The 18,796-nt window shown below is 32.9% G+C and overlaps 1 long non-coding RNA gene across 1 annotated transcript in view; it reads right to left on the minus strand.

The window, feature by feature from the left end:
* Positions 1–5,773: 5,773 nt before the first annotated feature.
* The window catches only part of LOC141555912 (uncharacterized), a 41,486-nt gene continuing 28,463 nt past the window's right edge, over positions 5,774–18,796 (minus strand). Inside the window, exon 3 of the long non-coding RNA XR_012486382.1 lies at positions 5,774–7,687. This is a non-coding gene — a long non-coding RNA (uncharacterized LOC141555912). The remainder of the gene's footprint in view (positions 7,688–18,796) is intronic.

Below are 18,796 nucleotides of genomic sequence, written 5' to 3' on the forward strand. Positions count from 1 at the left end.
CTGGAAATTGAATGGATGCCCCTCAATTGGAAAATGGCTGAATAAATTGTGATATATAAATATTATGGAATATTATTGTTCTATAAGAAATGACTAGCAGGATGAATACAGAGAAGCCTGGAGAGACTTACATGCTAAGTGAAATGAGCAGAACCAGGAGATCATTATACACTTCAACAATAATACTATATGATGATCAATTCTGATGGACATGGCCCTCTTCAACAATGAGAGGATCCAAATCAGTTCCAATTGATCAGTAATGAACAGAATCAGCTACACTCAGCAAAAGAACACTGGGAAATGAGTGTGGTCCACAACATAGCATTTACACTCTTCTGTTATTGTTTGCTTGCATTTTTGTTTTTCTTCCCAGGTTATTTTTAACCTTCTTTCTAAATCCAATTTTTCTTGTGCAGCAAGATAACTGTATAAATATGTATACATATATTATATTTAACATATATTTTAACATATTTAAAGTGTATAGGACTACATGCCATTTAGGGGAGGGGGTGAAGGGAAGGAAGGGAAAAATTATAACAGAAGTTTTTGCAAGGGTCAGTGTTGAAAAATTACCCATGGATTGCCTGTCATCAAGGGGAGGGAGTAGAGGGAGGGAGGGGATAATTTGGAAAAATGAATACAAGGGATAATGTTATAAAAAAATTACTCATGCATATATAATGTCAAAAAATGTATAAATAAAATTACAAAAAAAACAAAAAAAAACTACACTGAAACACCTTAAAAAGAAAAGAAAAGAAAAGAAAAATTATCCATGCATATGTTTTGTCAATAAAAAGCTATAATAAAAAAAAATTTAAAGAAAAAAAGAAATGTGCAGTTGGACATAACCAATAAACATTTCAGAAGCCTGGTGTTCAGGGGAAAAAAATTGCACATGTTTAAACTATACTGGATTACTGGCTACTTTAGGTCTCCTCTAAGGGAAGGGAAGGAGAAAAGTTTGGAATACAAAGGGTGGATATTGAAAACTATCTGCATGCATTTTGGAAAATAAAAGGCTATTATCAAAAAATGATGATTAGATATTTAAATGAGCTCAAATATGACATTTGTATAAACATAAATTTATTATACATATAGTTATATCATATATTAGGTATAAACTCTACCATTTATATAATTATAATTTTATATACATAATTATGATATATAATATATAACTTATATATCTACCATATATTTTGCATATGATTATGTCTATACATACATATGTAGTGATTTCCTAAACTCAAAACACTATATAATATTAGTTACTAATATATTATACATAATGCTTTCACAGTTATACATTATATAATACATACCTTACTTTCCTGTGATTAGTATAATGATTAATTTATTGGTATGTTGAAAACATGACCTGTGGCACTTTTGGCTCAGCTGAATAATATTGACTTATTAACTTGCTCCTGTTTTTTCCCTCCAAGTGGCATTCCTCAAGGGTTTGCCCTTGACCTACTTCTCTTTTCTCTATGTTTTGGCAATATTTTTCATCCTTACAACTTCACTATCACTTTTTATAAACTCCTATACCTTCATCTTTTGTTATGACCTCTCCTCTGAACTCCATACTAGTAACTTCTGCCTATAAGTAGAATATCTCGATCTATATATCTTTCCAGCATCTAAAATTAAAAATGTCCAAAATTGAGCTCATTAGCCTTCCCTAAAAACTTGTTCTTCATTGTTTTCTTTATTTTTGTCTATGATTCACTTGTCTTCCAAATTATGTGTTTTAGCTCTTTTCCTTTTCTTTCACTGGTCATAGGAAATTCTTTTGATTCTACCTCCTCAGTGGTTCTTTTGGTCTCTGCTATCATTCTAGAATAAGTCTTTAATACGATCCATACCTCCTTATCTTTACTATCCACCTCCTCCAGTCTACCGTTCTTAACAATTGTATGTAAAGATCCATTCATCATTTTTATGTTAAAAAATGAACAAAAAATGTCAATGGCTCCTTATTACCTACTGAGTAAAGTTCAAATTCTTTTGCTAGGCTTGCAAATTTATCCTCATTATGGAAATCCAGTGTGGTACAGTGGGAAGATTGCATCTGATTGGGGAATCAAATGACTTGAGTTTGCATCTTGGCTCTGTTACTTGTTGAACAAATCACTTAACCACTTTATCCTCAGTTTCTCTAACTATAAAATGAGATGGGAAAAAGCAGACTAGGTGGTCTTTAAATATAACCGCAATAGTTCAGAGTAATGCACTATTAAATTCTGGTAATGATTGGTCTTCCTGAAGAGAGAAACTGAGACTCAGAGAATTTTGACAACTTGTATTGGGACCTTCAAAAAATCAGAGTCAGAGTTAAGATTAAAGCCTATACTCCTCACTTCTATAATGTATCTAAGATTGGATGCAAATCTGTGTTCCCCAGATAATTCTGTAGAAATGTTTTATCCCTAAAACCTGAGACAGATAAAATAGCAGCAGGGAAAGATGGAAGCATGCTTTTTCAATGCACAAATTTATATAGTTAAATTCATGATGCCAAGGTCTCATGACAGTACTTGGAAGTGATTGAAAGAGAGTTTTCATTACTATCTTTGCTTTTTTCACGTGACTATTAATTGAAAGTATGAGATCAGCCTTCTCAGAGTAGAGTTGGAGGCACGTCTAGTGGCTAGTTTCCTAACAATTGCTTTTCATTTGCTTTCCTTGGTCATTTAGCCAACTCTCAAGACTCCAGGGATCTTGGAACTAAAAGCACAAGACTTCAAAAATGATACAAAAAGTTAAACTAGTGAGTAATTTCAGTAAAGCACATCTTGAGAGGGCATAGGCCACAAATGGAACTGATTAGATGAGAAAATCAGACTAGATGCTAAAATGAAAATGCTAGGAGTCATAAAATATTCAACTAGGTTCTTAATTCATTGACCCTTTTTGTGGATTATACCTCTCCCAGGGGCATTTTGATCCGTTAGAAAGATGACAAGTATTGTGATATATAGCTCCACAGGCATTATTATTAATGTTAATAAATTGACTCATTTGGCTCAGGAGTTTGTTATAATATGAACATGTAACAAATGCTTATTGAAGGATGAATGAAGATAGCTCAAGGTATTCTATGCCTATGAGGACTTATGGCACATTCCTTATCATGGACCATTCAACTGTTCATCTTTTGCTTCCAGATAGGCATTTACTCCCTAGAATAAGTTCAAATAGACTGATGGATTCTGAAGATACAGTTTGTGATCTCAGGACTATGATATGCAAAATTAAAACAAATAATGGTCAACTGTGCCAAACACAATTTTAATGAGTCTCATGGCTCATGATATATATGATTCATATAGGTGTGCCTGAGTGAATAGAAAGGGCTCAGATGGTATGGTCAAGTATGCTGCTGGCCCTGACAAAGTTACCATAGTCCAGTCTTTTAATATAATCTCTCTTGAGATTCTCAAAGACCTTGCGCTATGGCTCAATGTATGAAATATTTCAAAGGAATTTACACCTCAGAAGGACACTTTTAGACACACAGGAAATATATATGTATATATATATATATATATATATATATATATATATATATATATATATATATATATATATATATAGTAAGACTCCTGACAATATGCACTCCTTCCCAGTTTCATAACACAAATCTCTGCCTTCCTGATTGTGGTAATCAAGAACTCATAATATGAAAATAACAAAAATAAATGGAACTAAGACCCCAAACAGGAGATTATGCAAATGAAAGACTGGGGGAAAGGAAAAGCTCTCAGAAGTCAATAGGAGTACAGAATGGGATTAGGAAAGAGTAGAAGGATCATTGGCTTCTATTGCGACAAAGCCTAGTTGAAGGGGGAATCTCATACAAGATGGAGTAGAAAGTAGACCAGAGGAGAAGATATTTCCAAATACCATAAAACCTCAGTTGACCTTGGGTTTTGGGTTGATAAAAAATGCCAAGTCCAGTTCCTGAGGAGTTTGCAGCCAGAAAATAAGGTTATTAGGTTATAGCTAGAGGCTTCTTGTCCGTAAGATCTCTCTCTGTTCTACCACTGTGGCTATAGACACCAAAACATGTTTCTCACCAACAGCAGGGATCAGAAAAAGGAAAAATAAGTCTTATAGCTATTGCATTGGAAGGAAAAAAATCTCCTGCATTTTTATATGAAAGATTTCATAATCTGATAATATGAAACTGAAAAATGAGCTAGCTAATACAAAAAATACTTTATTTGTAATATAATTTAGTTTAACTAAACTGTGGACTCTTTCTCCTTGGAGAATTTACAAATAGGATCATTTACATTACTAGGTTAGGGATAGTCTTGCCCAGAGGGAGAAGAATGGATTTAGTTGAATTTAGGAAGGAAACTGCAACCCAAGAATTACAATGAATTAAAAATTTTTTAAATCTATGTATCCCGAGGCAACTGATAATAGTGGTATTTTTATTTCTATAGGACTTTTATGTTTTTTCAGAGCATATTTTGCATCTAGGGCCAACATCAATCATCCTGTTCTATATCTTGCCACTACACCAGGATGGTTCTAGAGGAGAAAAGGAAATTGAAAACTGTAAACAATCTTCCTTGATTTAAATCCGACTCATTTGTCTGTCAGTGTATCACTTTTTTGATTTGATGGTAAACAATAACTACATAGTGCACACACACAAAACACACACACATACACACACAAAGATATATAGATATAGATATAGATATAGATATAGATATAGATATAGATATAGATAGATAGATAGATAGATACATATTTTTTTCTCCACAATACTCACAAGGCATTTTTTATAAATTGTACTCTTTTAAGACATGTGCAATGTTCTTTTGTTTTATAATCTGTCTGAGTCACAAATTCCAGACTTGAATGGGTGTTTAAAGAAAATTTATCATAACTCCATTTTATAAAAATTACGCTGGATTTTGATTCAGAAAAGTTAGGATTCAGAAGATCCAGTTCTCTCACTGTACGACCTTGGTTAGAATCAGCCTCTGTTGTTATGTCCAGTTACAAATCAATGCTCTTATAATGGTAAATGGGGAAAACTCAGGCTAAAAAAAGTTTCCAAGATCTCAAAGTTTCAGAAATTATATTGAAATTCAGATCCATTGATTCCAAATCTAACAATCTTTCTACCTAACAAAGCATAGCTCCACATTTCTCTAACATGTATAATATTCATGACTTAGCATTAATGATTATTTTGAAGGAAAAAGTCAGCATTCAGATCCCCAATCTACAGAATTTATTTTTTAAAAAAAGAAATTATGAGAAAGTTAACATAGTTTACCTTTGAAATGAATTAGTACTTTCAATCAAAAATAGTACTCAACATTCTTGGGAATCAAACTAAGATCCTGAACATAAACCCCCAGTTGCTTTCCTAAGTTTCACAGATCTCCTTTACACATCTCTCTAGCTATGCCGAAAAGCAATAACTAAGAAACTCGTCAAATTCATTGTGAATGTCTATGTTTACTTGGGACTTCCGACAATAACAAGAGGAACATAAATTTTAGGTTTGCGATCTAGAGAAAAGAAAGAGGAAGTAAAGTTCATACATTTTCCATGCTTCACATTATAAATTGGCAAGAAGCAGAAAACATTTTCTTTGTTGTTGTTCAATCAAAATAAATACCGTGTGAAGGTTCTCTTTAGTCTTAAATGCAGTATGAAATCATCTGTGCAAGTGGTATCAGTTACAGATCCTACTTTCTCCATTCTTGCACACACACACACACACACACACACACACACACACACACACACACACCTTATAATGTAAAGATGAAGAAATCAAAAGCAAGGCTAGAGAATGATTCAGAAAGGTGAATGATCATACACATCCTTAAGTATGGGAAATGCTCATTTCCTAAAAAATAGAAAGAAAACAACTAACAAAGCAAAATTTACAAAATTTTGGATCCTGGACTTGAAGTGCAGTTGGAATTAGGAGAAAGAGGGTGAAGCTAAGGTCAGGCTTTTACAGCAAAAGCTCTGCTTGGTTGTAACCAGATGTGAGCAACATCTCCATGGTGATGGCCAGTCAGATGCCGAGGTTATTTTTGTGTCTGTATTTAGAAGGATGGGAATTTTAATGACTTATTGATTCCATGGCTTTGGGATGAACCCGGATTTTTATCCAGCAGGAAAGAAACACTTGATGGGGTCTGTAAACAAAGCAATCTGACCTCATGTAAACATGTAAACCAGAATGGCTCCTTGAATTCACCCAAAAAGATAGTGCTGTGATTTCTGAAATATTGCTCCAAATCCCTTTTGCTGCTTTTTCATTTCAAGCATTCAAAATAAGCATCATCCTATTCTTTTTGTAGGCCATTATTCAATTTATCTGTATTCAAAATTGAGTGCTCTTGCCATTCCCACTGAACCAGGAAAGCTGCAAAATCCAGAGGAGAAGTATATTTTTGACTCGAGTCAAAGTTGTTGTTACTATTATTGTTGTTGAATCATTTAAGTTCTGTCTGATTCTCCATGATCCTATTTGGGGTTTTCTTGGTAGAAATATTTGAGTGGTTTGGTATTTCCTTATCTGACTTATTTTACAGATGAGAAAAATGAGGCAATTGTCTAAGGTCAGACAGTAAATGTGTGAAGTCAGATTTGAACTTAGACCTTCCTGACTCCAGATCTGGCACTCTACATGCTGTGCCACCTAGGTGCCCTAAAGTCAAAGTACTTAGGTTCAATTTCTGCCTCTGAAGCTTACCAACTGCCAAATTTGATAAAGTCAATTAAACTATCTGAGCCTCCTTTTTCTTATATACAAAATGAAGAATTTGGAGTCAATGGCTTCTGAGATAAACTTTCTCCTCTAGATTTTCATAAATCATGTGTTATACTACTAGCAAAAGGAAAGAAATCAGGAAGTGAGTCATGAGGGAATATAAGGGGGAAAAGATTATAATTACAAAGATCTCAAGAAAAAGAAAACTCAATTAAAGACCTTGCACACAGATAAATCGACCATGATGATGATAATTACAAAAAAGAAATATAGCTTTTACATGATTTAAATGAGTCCCAATATATTTGACTGAACAAATAACTATTAGGATAGATGACTTTTAAAGTTCCCAAGAGCATGAAAGCATAGAAAAAGCAAAGAACTTAGAATCATAGAAATAGAATTGCTTACACAGCAGAAATAATTGGAATAGAAACACGAATTCAGAGTGGCAAATTTCACTAAAGAAATATTGAGAATCTTTGTATTAACACATAGAGGTGAATGACAATCTGAAAGAAAAGCAAAAGCACAGTGAGATGGAAGGTAAACTTAATCTCTACATAATCAAAACATATTGATCTTAAAGACAAGCTGTATAGAGACAACTTAAGCACCATAGTGTTCCCAGAAAGACATAATAAATCCAAAAAAATGAACACTTTAATGCAAGTCACATCATATTCACATTTGTATATCAATTTACCTATGACAGTTTTTTGTGCATGTAATTATGTAATGAAAGCTGAAATTGCAGCTCAATAGCTCAGCTTTTCTGGAGTGTTAGGGTTAAAATTGTATTCAATTGGCACCATTTAGTGTATTTAATTATGCCATTAATTATAATTAGAATACTTATAATTGTCCATTTTTGTTGTTCAGTCATTTTCAGTCATTTCCAACTCTTCCAACCTGAAAATAGAAACAAACTTTAATATAAATTTCAAAGTCAAGAAATAGGCTAGATAAAGGAGCAAGTGACAAAAAAGAACGTAATCATAAAACTCCACTGTGATAAAAGAAAAGCTCAAGATACAAATTCAGAAGAAGACAATTATGTAAAAACAGACACAAGCAAAGCCTCAAAAAGTATGAATTGAATAGAAGCTCATTAGAAATTCCTGGAGGAAATAAAAATGGTTTTTAAAATAAAATATGAATGGTAGAAAAAAATTGGGAAAAGAAATTAGGTAAATGCAAGAAAATTATGAAAAAATAATCAGTAGCTTAGTAAAAGAGGCATAAAAAATACTAAAGAAAATAACACCTGAAAAAAAATAAACAGAGAATGAAATGAAAGAGATACAAAAGCTTACTGAAGAAAATAATATGTAAAAAATTAGAATTTAGCAAGTGAAATCTAATCATTCTCTGAAACAATTAATAAGAAACAATAAACAAAGTCAAAAGTTTTTTTAAAAAAGAAGAATCTATTGCTATTCTAATGAAATATTTCATTAGAAAAATAAACTGACCTAGAAAGGTAAATGCAAGAAAATTATGAAAAAATAATCAGTAGCTTAGTAAAAGAGGCATAAAAAATACTAAAGAAAATAACACCTGAAAAAAAATAAACAGAGAATGAAATGAAAGAGATACAAAAGCTTACTGAATAAAATAATATGTAAAAAATTAGAATTTAGCAAGTGAAATCTAATCATTCTCTGAAACAATTAATAAGAAACAATAAACAAAGTCAAAAGTTTTTTTTTAAAAAAGAAGAATCTATTGCTATTCTAATGAAATATTTCATTAGAAAAATAAACTGACCTAGAAAATTATCAAAGAGAGATGATTTAAGAATTATTAGACTCCCTGAAATCCAGGATCAAAAAAAGAGCTTAGAAATTATATTTTAAGAAATTATTAAGGAAAACTACAGTAATATCCTAAAACCAAATGATAAAATGCAAATGTAAAGAATCTACTAATCACATCCTGAAAGGTATTTCAAAATGACAACTCCCAGAAATAGTATAGCCAAATTCCAGAGCTCCCAGGTAAAAAAGAAAATATTACAAAGAGCCAGAAATATAATGAGTTTGTAGTCAGATTTAAAATTTAGGAGCTGCCATGTTAAAAAAGAGTAGAGGTTGGAATATGACATTCTGGAAAGCAAAGCTAAGGTTACAAATCACCTGCCCAGAATAATCCTTCAAGGGGAAAAATGGAAAATTTAATGAAATAAGGTAATTTAAAATATCAGAGATGAATAGAAATTTTTTATTTTCAAATATAAGACACAAAGAGCATAAAAATATAAACATGAAAGAAACATCATAAGAGATTTAATAAGGCTAAAATGTTTATCATCCTATATTAGAAGATTACATAACTCATAAGAACTTAATCATTTTTAGTACTTTAGATAGACAGAGAGCAGTGTTGGAACTTGATCTATTGAGATAATCTAAAAAATAGATTGGCAATTAAGATGGATTCACTACGTACGAGAAGGGAGAAGACTAGGGGAAATATTACATTAAAAAGATAAGCAGTGAGCACTCTTTGTGGTGGCCAGAAACTGGAAACAACGTGGATGCCCATCAGTTGGAGACTGGCTGAATGAATTGTGGTGTATGAATGTTATAGAATGTTGTTTTGAAAGAAATGACCAATAGGATGATTTCAGAAGGGCCTGGAGAGACTTGCATGAACTGATGCAGAGTGAAATGAGCAGGACCAGGAAATCGTTGTATACTTCAACAACAATACTATGTGATGACCAATTCTGATGGATGTGGCCATTTTTAACAATGAGATGAACCAAATCAGTTCCAATAGAGCAGTAATGAACTGAGCCAACTACACCCAGCAAAAGAACTCTAGGAGATGATTATGAACCACTACATAGAATTCCCAATCCCTCTAATTTTGTCCGCCTGCATTTTGGATTTCCTTCACAGGCTAATTGTACACTATTTCAAAGTCAGATTCTTTTTGTACAGCAAAACAACTGTTTGGACATGTATACATATATTGTATTTAATTTATACTCTAACATAGTTAACATGTATTGGTCAACCTGCCATGGGGGGGGGGAGGGGAAAAATTAGAACAAAAGGTTTGGCAATTGTCAATGTTGTAAAATTACCCATGCATGTATCTGGTAAATAAAAACTATTAAATTTTTTTTAAAAGGTAAGCAGTGGAATTAAAAAATGGAGACGAAGCAGGCAAACCTGGAACCTCAACCTCTTCTGAATTGATTCAAAAATATACAGACTCAATTGCATATAGAACTCTTACAATGCCAAGTGGAGACATAATAGGAGATAGAGTAAAAGATAGGGGAAATGATAAAAGGAGATAGTGGTCAGACTTTTCAGAAGGAATAGGGTAAAAAGAGAGCAAGAAGGATATCATAGGATGAAAGGAAGTACCTAATTAATAATCATAATTGAGAATGGAAATAGAATGAACTCACTTGTAAAAAGCAAATTAATAACAGATTGAATTAGAAACCAGAATCTAAAAATATAGAGAGTTAAAATAAGGGGCTAAAGCAGAATTGTCTGTGTTTCAGCCAAAGTTTAATAAAAAGGGCAAGGATAACAATCATGATCACAGAAAGCAAGGTTAAAATTTTGTCATTATTCATTTGTTTCAGTCATGTCCAACTTTTCACGATCACATTTGGGGTTTTCTTGGCAAAGATACTAAAGAGGTTTGCTATTTTCTTCTTCAGCTAATTTTGCAGATGAGGAAACTGAGGCAAATAGGGTCTAGTAATTTGTCCAGATACCCAGATAGTAAGTGTCTAATGCCAGGTTTCAACTGAGGAAAATTTATTTTTCTGGCTTCAGACCTGTCACTCCATCCCCTGTACCATTTACCTTCCCTAAAGCAATTTTCTCCAGAGGTCTAATTAAAAGAGATAAACAGGAAAACCCGCATCTTGTTTAAAGACAGGATAGACAATAAAATAATATCAACTATACATATGTGTGTATATATCTATGTATGTATTTGCCCAAAACATTATTACATCCAAATTCTTAAAAGAAAAGTTAATTGACTCTAATTTATAAGAAATCAAGCTATTCTCCAATTGATAAATGGTCAAAGGATATGAACAGACAATTCTCAGATGAAGAAATTGAAACTATTTCTAGCCATATGAAAAGATGCTCCAAGTCATTATTAATCAGAGAAATGCAAATTAAGACAACTCTGAAATACCACTACACACCTGTCGGATTGGCTAGAATGACAGGGAAAGATAATGCAGAATGTTGGAAGGGATGTGGGAAAACTGGGACACTGATACATTGTTGGTGGAACTGTGAATACATCCAGGCATTCTGGAGAGCAATTTGGAACTATGCTCAAAAAGTTATCAAACTGTGCATACCCTTTGATCCAGCAGTGCTACTACTGGGCTTATATCCTAAAGAGATTTTAAAGAAGGGAAAGGAACTTGTATGTGCAAGAATGTTTGTGGCAGCCCTCTTTGTAGTGGCCAGAGACTGGAAACTAAGTGGATACCCATCAATTGGAGAATGGATGAATAAATTGTGGCATATGAATATTATGGAATATTATTGTTCTGTAAGAAATGACCAACAGGATGATTTCAGAAAGGCCGGGAGAGACTTACATGAACTAATGCTGAGTGAAATGAGCAGGGTCAAGAGATCATTATATACTTCAACAACAATACTATATGATGATCAATTCTGATGTGGCCATTTTCAACAATGAGATGAACCAAATCAGTTCCAATAGAACAGTAATGAATTGAACCAGCTACACCCAGCGAAAGAACTCTGGGAGATGACTATAAACCATTACATAGAATTCCCAATCCCTCTATTTTTGTCTGCCTGCATTTTTTATTTCCTTCATAAGCTAATAGTACACTATTTCAAAGTCTGATTCTTTTTGTACAGCAAAGCAACCGTTTGGACATGTATACATATATTGTATATAATTTATACTTTAACATATTGTCAACCTGCCATCTGGGAGGAGGGAAGGAGGGGAAAATTTTGAACAAAAGGTTTGGCAATTGTCAATGCTATAAAATTACCCATGCATATATCTGGTAAATAAAAATTATAATTAATAAAAAAAAGAAAGAAAATCACAACTACTACACAAAGGTTAAAAAGAAAGAAAAAAAAAAAAAAAAAAAGGAAAAGTGAGTTACAGGGGAAAATAGATGCCAAAACAATACTAGTAGCACTCTTATAGCTACATAAATCTAATTATAATATAGGTAAGTAAGAAGTTAAGGAGATTAATAAAATCTTAGAAAAGTTAGATATGATAGTCCTCTGAAGAAAATTGAAGTTATGTAAAAAATGTCCATAAAAGTCATATGAAATAAAACATAAATCCCACTTCCCCCCAAAAAATCCTCTTAAGTAGAAAAGTTTTTAAAAAGAAAATTATTTGATCTGTATTCAGAACAATCAGTTCTTTCTCTGCATTTGCATAGCATTTTTCATCATGAATACTTCAGAGTAGTGGTATATCATTGTATGGCTGAGAATCACAAAGCCATTCACAGCTGATCATTCCACAACATTGCTATTACTTTGTACCCAATACATTTTATTTTGCTAAATTCATGGAAGACTTTCCAGGATTTTCTGAAAGCATTCTACATATCACTTCCCACAGAAAAACCATATGTCATCATAATCATATGCCATAATTTAGTCATTTTCCAATTTATGGGAATTTCTTCAATTTCCAATTCTTTGTCCTGAGAAAAGAACTGTTAAAAATATTTTTTTGTACCTATAGCTCCTTTCCTTTTAAAAAATTTTATTTTATTTTTCTTCTCTTTTGCAATTCCTGTCTAGTAATGGTATTGTTAGGTCAAAAGATATACATGATTTTATAATCTTTTGGACATAGTTCATATCTGTTGACTATATGTAAATTGCATCATTTCTCATTTCTCTTCTCGATTTTTCCTTTCTCTCTCTCTCTCCAACTTGATTCTCAAAATCCAGACTTGTGCCCTCTGTCTATATATATGCCTTCTAATTGCCATAATAATGCAAAAGTTCTGAGTTGCAAGTATTATACTCCCATGTAGAATGGGAGTACATTCTTCCATGTAAACAGATAAGCATTATTAAGTCGCTTATGATATCACTTTCCTGATTACTATCTTATGCTTCTCCTGAGTTCTTTATTTGAAAATTAAAATTTCCATTCAGCTCTGCTCTTTTTATCATGAATGCTTGAAAGTACTTTATTTCATTGAATATCCATCTTTTCCCCTGAAGGATTATACTCAGTTTTGGTAGGTATGTAATTATTGGTTGTAATCCTAGCTCCATTGTTCTTCAGAATATTGTATTCCAAGCCCTTTGATACTTTAAATTAGAAGTTGCTAGATCTTGTGTTGTCCTGATTGGGATTTTATTATACTTGAATTGTTTCTGGATGCTTGCAATATTTTCTCCTTGATCTGGGAGTTCTTGAATTTGACTATAATATTCCTGGGAGTTTTCATCTTAAGATAACTTTTAGGAGGTGATCAGTGGATTCTTTCAATTTCCATTTTGCTCTCTGGTTCTAGAATACCAGAACAGCTTTCCTTGGCAATTTCCTGAAAAATTATGTCTAGGCTCTTTTTTATCTTGGGTTTCAAGTAGACCAATAATTTTTAAATTATCTTTTCTGGATCCATTTTTCAGGTCAGTTATTTTTCCAAGGTAATATTTCACATCATTTTCTATATTTTCATTCTTTTGATTTTGTCTTTTTTGTTCCTTGATTTTTCATAATTCACTAGCTTCTATTTGATCAATTCAAATTTTTAAGGAATTATTTTCATCAGTAAACTTTTATACTTCTTTTCCCATTTCTACAACTTGGTTTTTTAAAGCATACTTCTCATTAGCCTTTTGTATTTCTTTTTTCATTACTTTCATTTCTCTTCCCAATTTTCCTTCTAGCTCTCTTACTTGATTTTCAAATTCACTATTGAGTTCTTCCATGGTCTGAGAACAATTCTTAATTGTCTTGAAAGCTTTAAGAGGAGGAGCTTTTACTTTGTTATCATCTGCTGAGAATGTATTTTGATCTTTTTTTTGTCATCATAGTAGCTTTCTATGATCAGAATCTTTTTTCTGCTCTTTGCTCATTTCCCCAGACTATTATTTGATTGTTAACTCTTAAAACAATGCTCTGTTTCCAGAGTGGAGGGTATAGTTTCCCAAGCTTCAGGGGATTTTTGCATATGTTTTCAGAGATCATTCTAGGGATGTAATCCACAAACAATCTTTCCTGCCTTAGAACCTTGAGGAGGGTTCCTCGGTTACCACTGTGGCTGTAAATTCTTTTGTGCTAAAGCAACAAAACCTTCCTCAGTAAGTAAAGAGGCCTCCTGTTATGGACCAGAACTCTGAACTTGAAACAAAGGATTCTTACAAGGTACTAAGTCAGTGGAATTGATAGAGACAATAGTTATCTAATTTAGCATTGTTCAACATGATGGATTTAATCCTACAAGGAGATGTTATGGGTCAGAACTTGAAACAAGTTACTAAATGGAATTGAGGAGACAATAGTTAAATCTAGTTTAGCATTGATTTAATCCTACAACAAATAATGGTTTCCTAGTGATAGGAAATACTTATAGGATTAGTTTGTACTCAGTGTACAGCATATAAGCAAGAAGCTTCAGGACCAGAAAGGACAAATGCACTATAAGCTCTTGGAGACTGAGACCCATTCATTCCATCTTCCACCTTTGTAGTGGCTGGAGGCTAAAGCCTTTGAATTAGGGGAGATTCAGAAGCTAGAGAAGGCAGGCGGGAGCTCAAGCTCTGGGAACCAAGGAGAGAGAAAGACCTCTAAGAAAACTAGCTGAGCCCCAGGAAAAGAGACAAGACTTTGAAAGAGATAATAAAGGATTTGGACTTTAACACCTGACTACTTGTGTGGAGATTACTGAACTGAAATTAAGGTTGCTCCCAGAGACCCCAAGAAAACCTCAACAGAGAATATTACATTTTAGAGAGAATATTACAATCTCCTATGGGTGGAAGCCTCCAGAAGCTTCTACTGCCACTGCCTGCTCATAATTTTTTGGTTTCCCAAGGCTCTCTCATTCTGGTTGAGACAAATCCTTCCTGCTGACTCTCCAAGTCATCTTTGGTGTCTCTAGGCTGAGAGGACTGGAAAATTTCAGTACTGCCACTGGTTCAGAGACCCCAAGGTCTGTTCCTGCATCAGTGGTACTCAGGCTGTGATCAGGCCAGAGCTGCACTATGATGGCCTACACAGAAACTGTATACTGGACTCCCACCCTGGTGCCACAGACCTGCTGTCTGACCAATCTTTGGCTAGAAAATGATTTTACTCCTTTTTTTGTGTGTTCTGGTGTTCTAAAATTTGTTTACAGTCAATATTTAAAGGAATATGAAGGGTTTTAGACAAGCACTCAGGTGAGTCTCTACCTTTACTCAGACATCTGGGCTCCAATCTCCATTTCCTTTTTTATGATATCTTTGCCACAGAAATCTAGTGCTGATATTACTGAATAAAAGTGTATGCACAGTCTTATAGCCTTTGGAGAATAGCTCTCTAGATTGGTTAGATCTATCCACAACTTCACCACCAATGCATTAATGTTCCATAAATTTCCCAGATTAACAGAAATAGAAATAAATGTATCTTAGAAAACTGAATTAAACAAACAATAAATGACTTCAATAAGAAAATAAACCCCAGAATAAGCTGGATTCATTAATGAATTCTACCAAATACTTAAGGAACAATTCATGCTAATATTATATGAACTACTTGAAAAAATAGGTAAATTCAACACCTATTCCTATTAAAAAATACTAGGAATCCCAGGAGTAAGTCATATCTAACTAAAACCAAAAGCAAGCACTATCTGTAATGAAGATAAAAAGAATGCTTTCCAATAAAATAAGGGGTGAAACAATATCCATTATCACCACTCCTATTCAAAACTGTCTTGGAAATAGTACCAATAAGACAAGAAAAAAAATAAATTGAAGGAATAAAAATAGGCAGAGAAGAAACAAAAATATCATACTTTGTGGTGATATGATGGCATTTTTAGAGAACCTTCAAGAATCAACTAAAAAAAAAACAAACTAGTTGAAAACATTAACAAAGTTGTAGTATGCAAAATAGACCCATGTATATGAAGTCCTATAAAATACCAAAAAACTCACAGTAGGAAATAAAAAGACAAATTCCATTTAAAATAACTCCAGATGCTATAAAATATTTAGATGTCTACCCACCAAGACAAATCCAAGGACTATAGGAACACAATTACAAAATCTTTTTTCACATAAAAAGTTTTTCTAAAAAACTAGAGAAATATTTACTGCTCATGAGTCAAACCAATAACTAACTCTCATAACTTTAAATTTTGCTGAAAGGACTCATACACAACCAATAAATGTATATATTCCAAATGACAACATTTAATTATCTGAGCTATAAGAAAACATTGACAGCAACATAATCATGACAGGAGTCTTTATTATTCCTTTATTAGCTTTGAATAAGTCTAATAAAAAGACAAGCAAAAGGGAAAATATAGAACTGAACAAATATCTAGAGAAGTGAGAAATTGCCTACACATTTTGAACCAGAAACCCCTTTGCTAGATTTATATGCCAAGGAAGCTATTGATCCTCCTTCCCCTCCTTCCAAGCAATTCAATATAGTTTATACATGTACAATCATTTTAAACACATTTCAATGTATGTTATGTTGTGAAAGAAAAATCATAACAAAAAGGGGAAAAAACATGAGAAAGAAAAAGCAAACAAAAAAGGTGAAAATCTTAGGCTTCAATCTACAAGAAGACTTGTCCTCTTTACAATACTTGTTTGCCAAGGAAGCCATTGAAAGGAAAAAAGTCCTCACATACTCCAAAATATTTGCTAACAAATATTTTGTGATAGCTAGCAATTGAAAACAAAGTAGGTGCTTATCTACTGGGGAATATCTAAGCAAATTGTGGTATGTGAATATAATAGAGTTTTATTGTGTTTTAAAAAATAATATGTGTGAAGAATATAGATAAGCACAGAAAGATCTATATGAACTGATGAAGAATGAAGTAAGCAGAACAAGAAAACAATATACAAAATAATTTTTATTTATTTATATTTATAATTATTTTTACAGCAATCAAAATGGAAAGAATGGTACAAAAAATCAAAAGTAAAGGCAGCAAAAATTATAAAAATCAAACCAATATCCCAGATGAAGGGATTCGAGAGAATATCCAACTCATCCCTTTATGGAAGTATGAGATTCACAGGTGTTATGAATTTCACTTATTTTCAAACTTTTTCTACATATTACTGAGTTGTGATTTTTTTTTTCTTTCCAAATATACTATTTTCTGTATGTAATGGTTTTCTAGGAGGGGTGATGATTTAAGAAAGAAAAGATATAACTAAAAATTATTATTTTTGAAAACACCTCATATATAAACTTTTTTGGACAAAACGAAACATATGGAAAATATTTTTAAAAATATTGATGATGCTGGGCTATTTCTGTAGAAAATTAATCATGCTATCAATAGAGCAGAAAGCACAGGGGAAATGTCAAAGAAATGGATTGTTTTTTTCCTTTTCACTCATGCAGTATTTTGAACCAAGAAAACAAGGTTTCTTTTGTCTTTCTAGACAAAGCATTGTCAGCAAGCACAATTAGTTTGTAAATCAACTGACATTCTTGGAGCAAATGACCTTAGATATCAAATTTTAAAAGACATGAATTCATTGTTCATTTTCAAAAAAAATAGTGACTCTAAATAACCAATTGAAATAATTGATTAACATTCTGTCTTTCATCTCCCTTTATTTAAATATTTTTGAAAAGAGAAAAATATTCCTTAAAGACTAGTTAGAATGTCACTATTCTTTTCTAATTTCTCATTTAAGTTAGTAGTATCTTTACTTCAAGAAGATTTGAGTTCAAGTGCCACTTCTAAAATACACTGTACATGTGATTTTTAAAAATTTATTATAGCTTTTTATTTACAAGATATATACATGGGTAATTTTTCAGCATTGACCCTTGCAAAACCTTCTGTTCCAACTTTTCCCCTCCTTTCCCTTACCCCCTTCCCCAGATGGCAGGTAGACCAATACATGTTATATATGTTAAAGTATGCATATATGATTTTGGGTAAGTCCTTCAACTTTTCAGTGCCCCCAATTGGCTAAGATGATTAGAAAGATGCCAATCTACATTAATAGAAGGATTTTCTTTACTAGGTGCTCCCAAAATCCAATCAACAAAATCATACTTTTGCAGACACTTGGTCTCCCAACCAAACAAGTCCTTAAAACAAGGCTCATCATCATTTTACCAATAAATGGATGTTTCTCAGATGCACATATCTATAGATTAGTGAAGTCTATTTGCCAATCACATAGAACCCGAGTCAGGAATGAAGCTCGGCATTTCTGCTTCCCAGACTTGGTATTGCCCCATAAGGTCTCTCTTTTTGCTTCTTCTAAGTTGACACTGTTCTTTTACTTAACATCATGGGATTCTGCTCTGATTAACACAGCTGGCCATTGCAAGTCACTGCTGTTTGATAGGAGTTGAGGCCAAAAGGAGTTTAAAGGTTGATAGAGTCAAGGCTGCTTGCCAGTGAGAATGTCTTGTTGTCCATGTTCCACAAAAAGGGAATGGCCTCAAAATCCCCATAATTTTGGCATAGTGCTTTTACTTCTGAAATCCTGCTTTATCTGTCTGGGGAAACCACTTTGTGGACATTTCTAGGATAGAACATATGAGCCAGACATGTCATTTCAGAGAGAATCCCAGAGGGAGAGAAATCATGAAGCAGTATTGAATGAGACCTGGAACTCACAAAGCAATATAATAAGGAAAGCTCAGAATAACACAACAGATTAGCAAGGTCCAGAATTTTAGTACCTCTCACATTGATAAAGCTTCTGAAACCTCCGACTTCAAGGGGTCTTCAAATACTGAAGATACAGAAAGATTTCCTGATTTTATTTATTTGTTTGTTTTTTA

This window comes from Sminthopsis crassicaudata, chromosome 2 (assembly GCF_048593235.1).
Source record: "Sminthopsis crassicaudata isolate SCR6 chromosome 2, ASM4859323v1, whole genome shotgun sequence".
Lineage (NCBI taxonomy): Eukaryota > Metazoa > Chordata > Mammalia > Dasyuromorphia > Dasyuridae > Sminthopsis > Sminthopsis crassicaudata.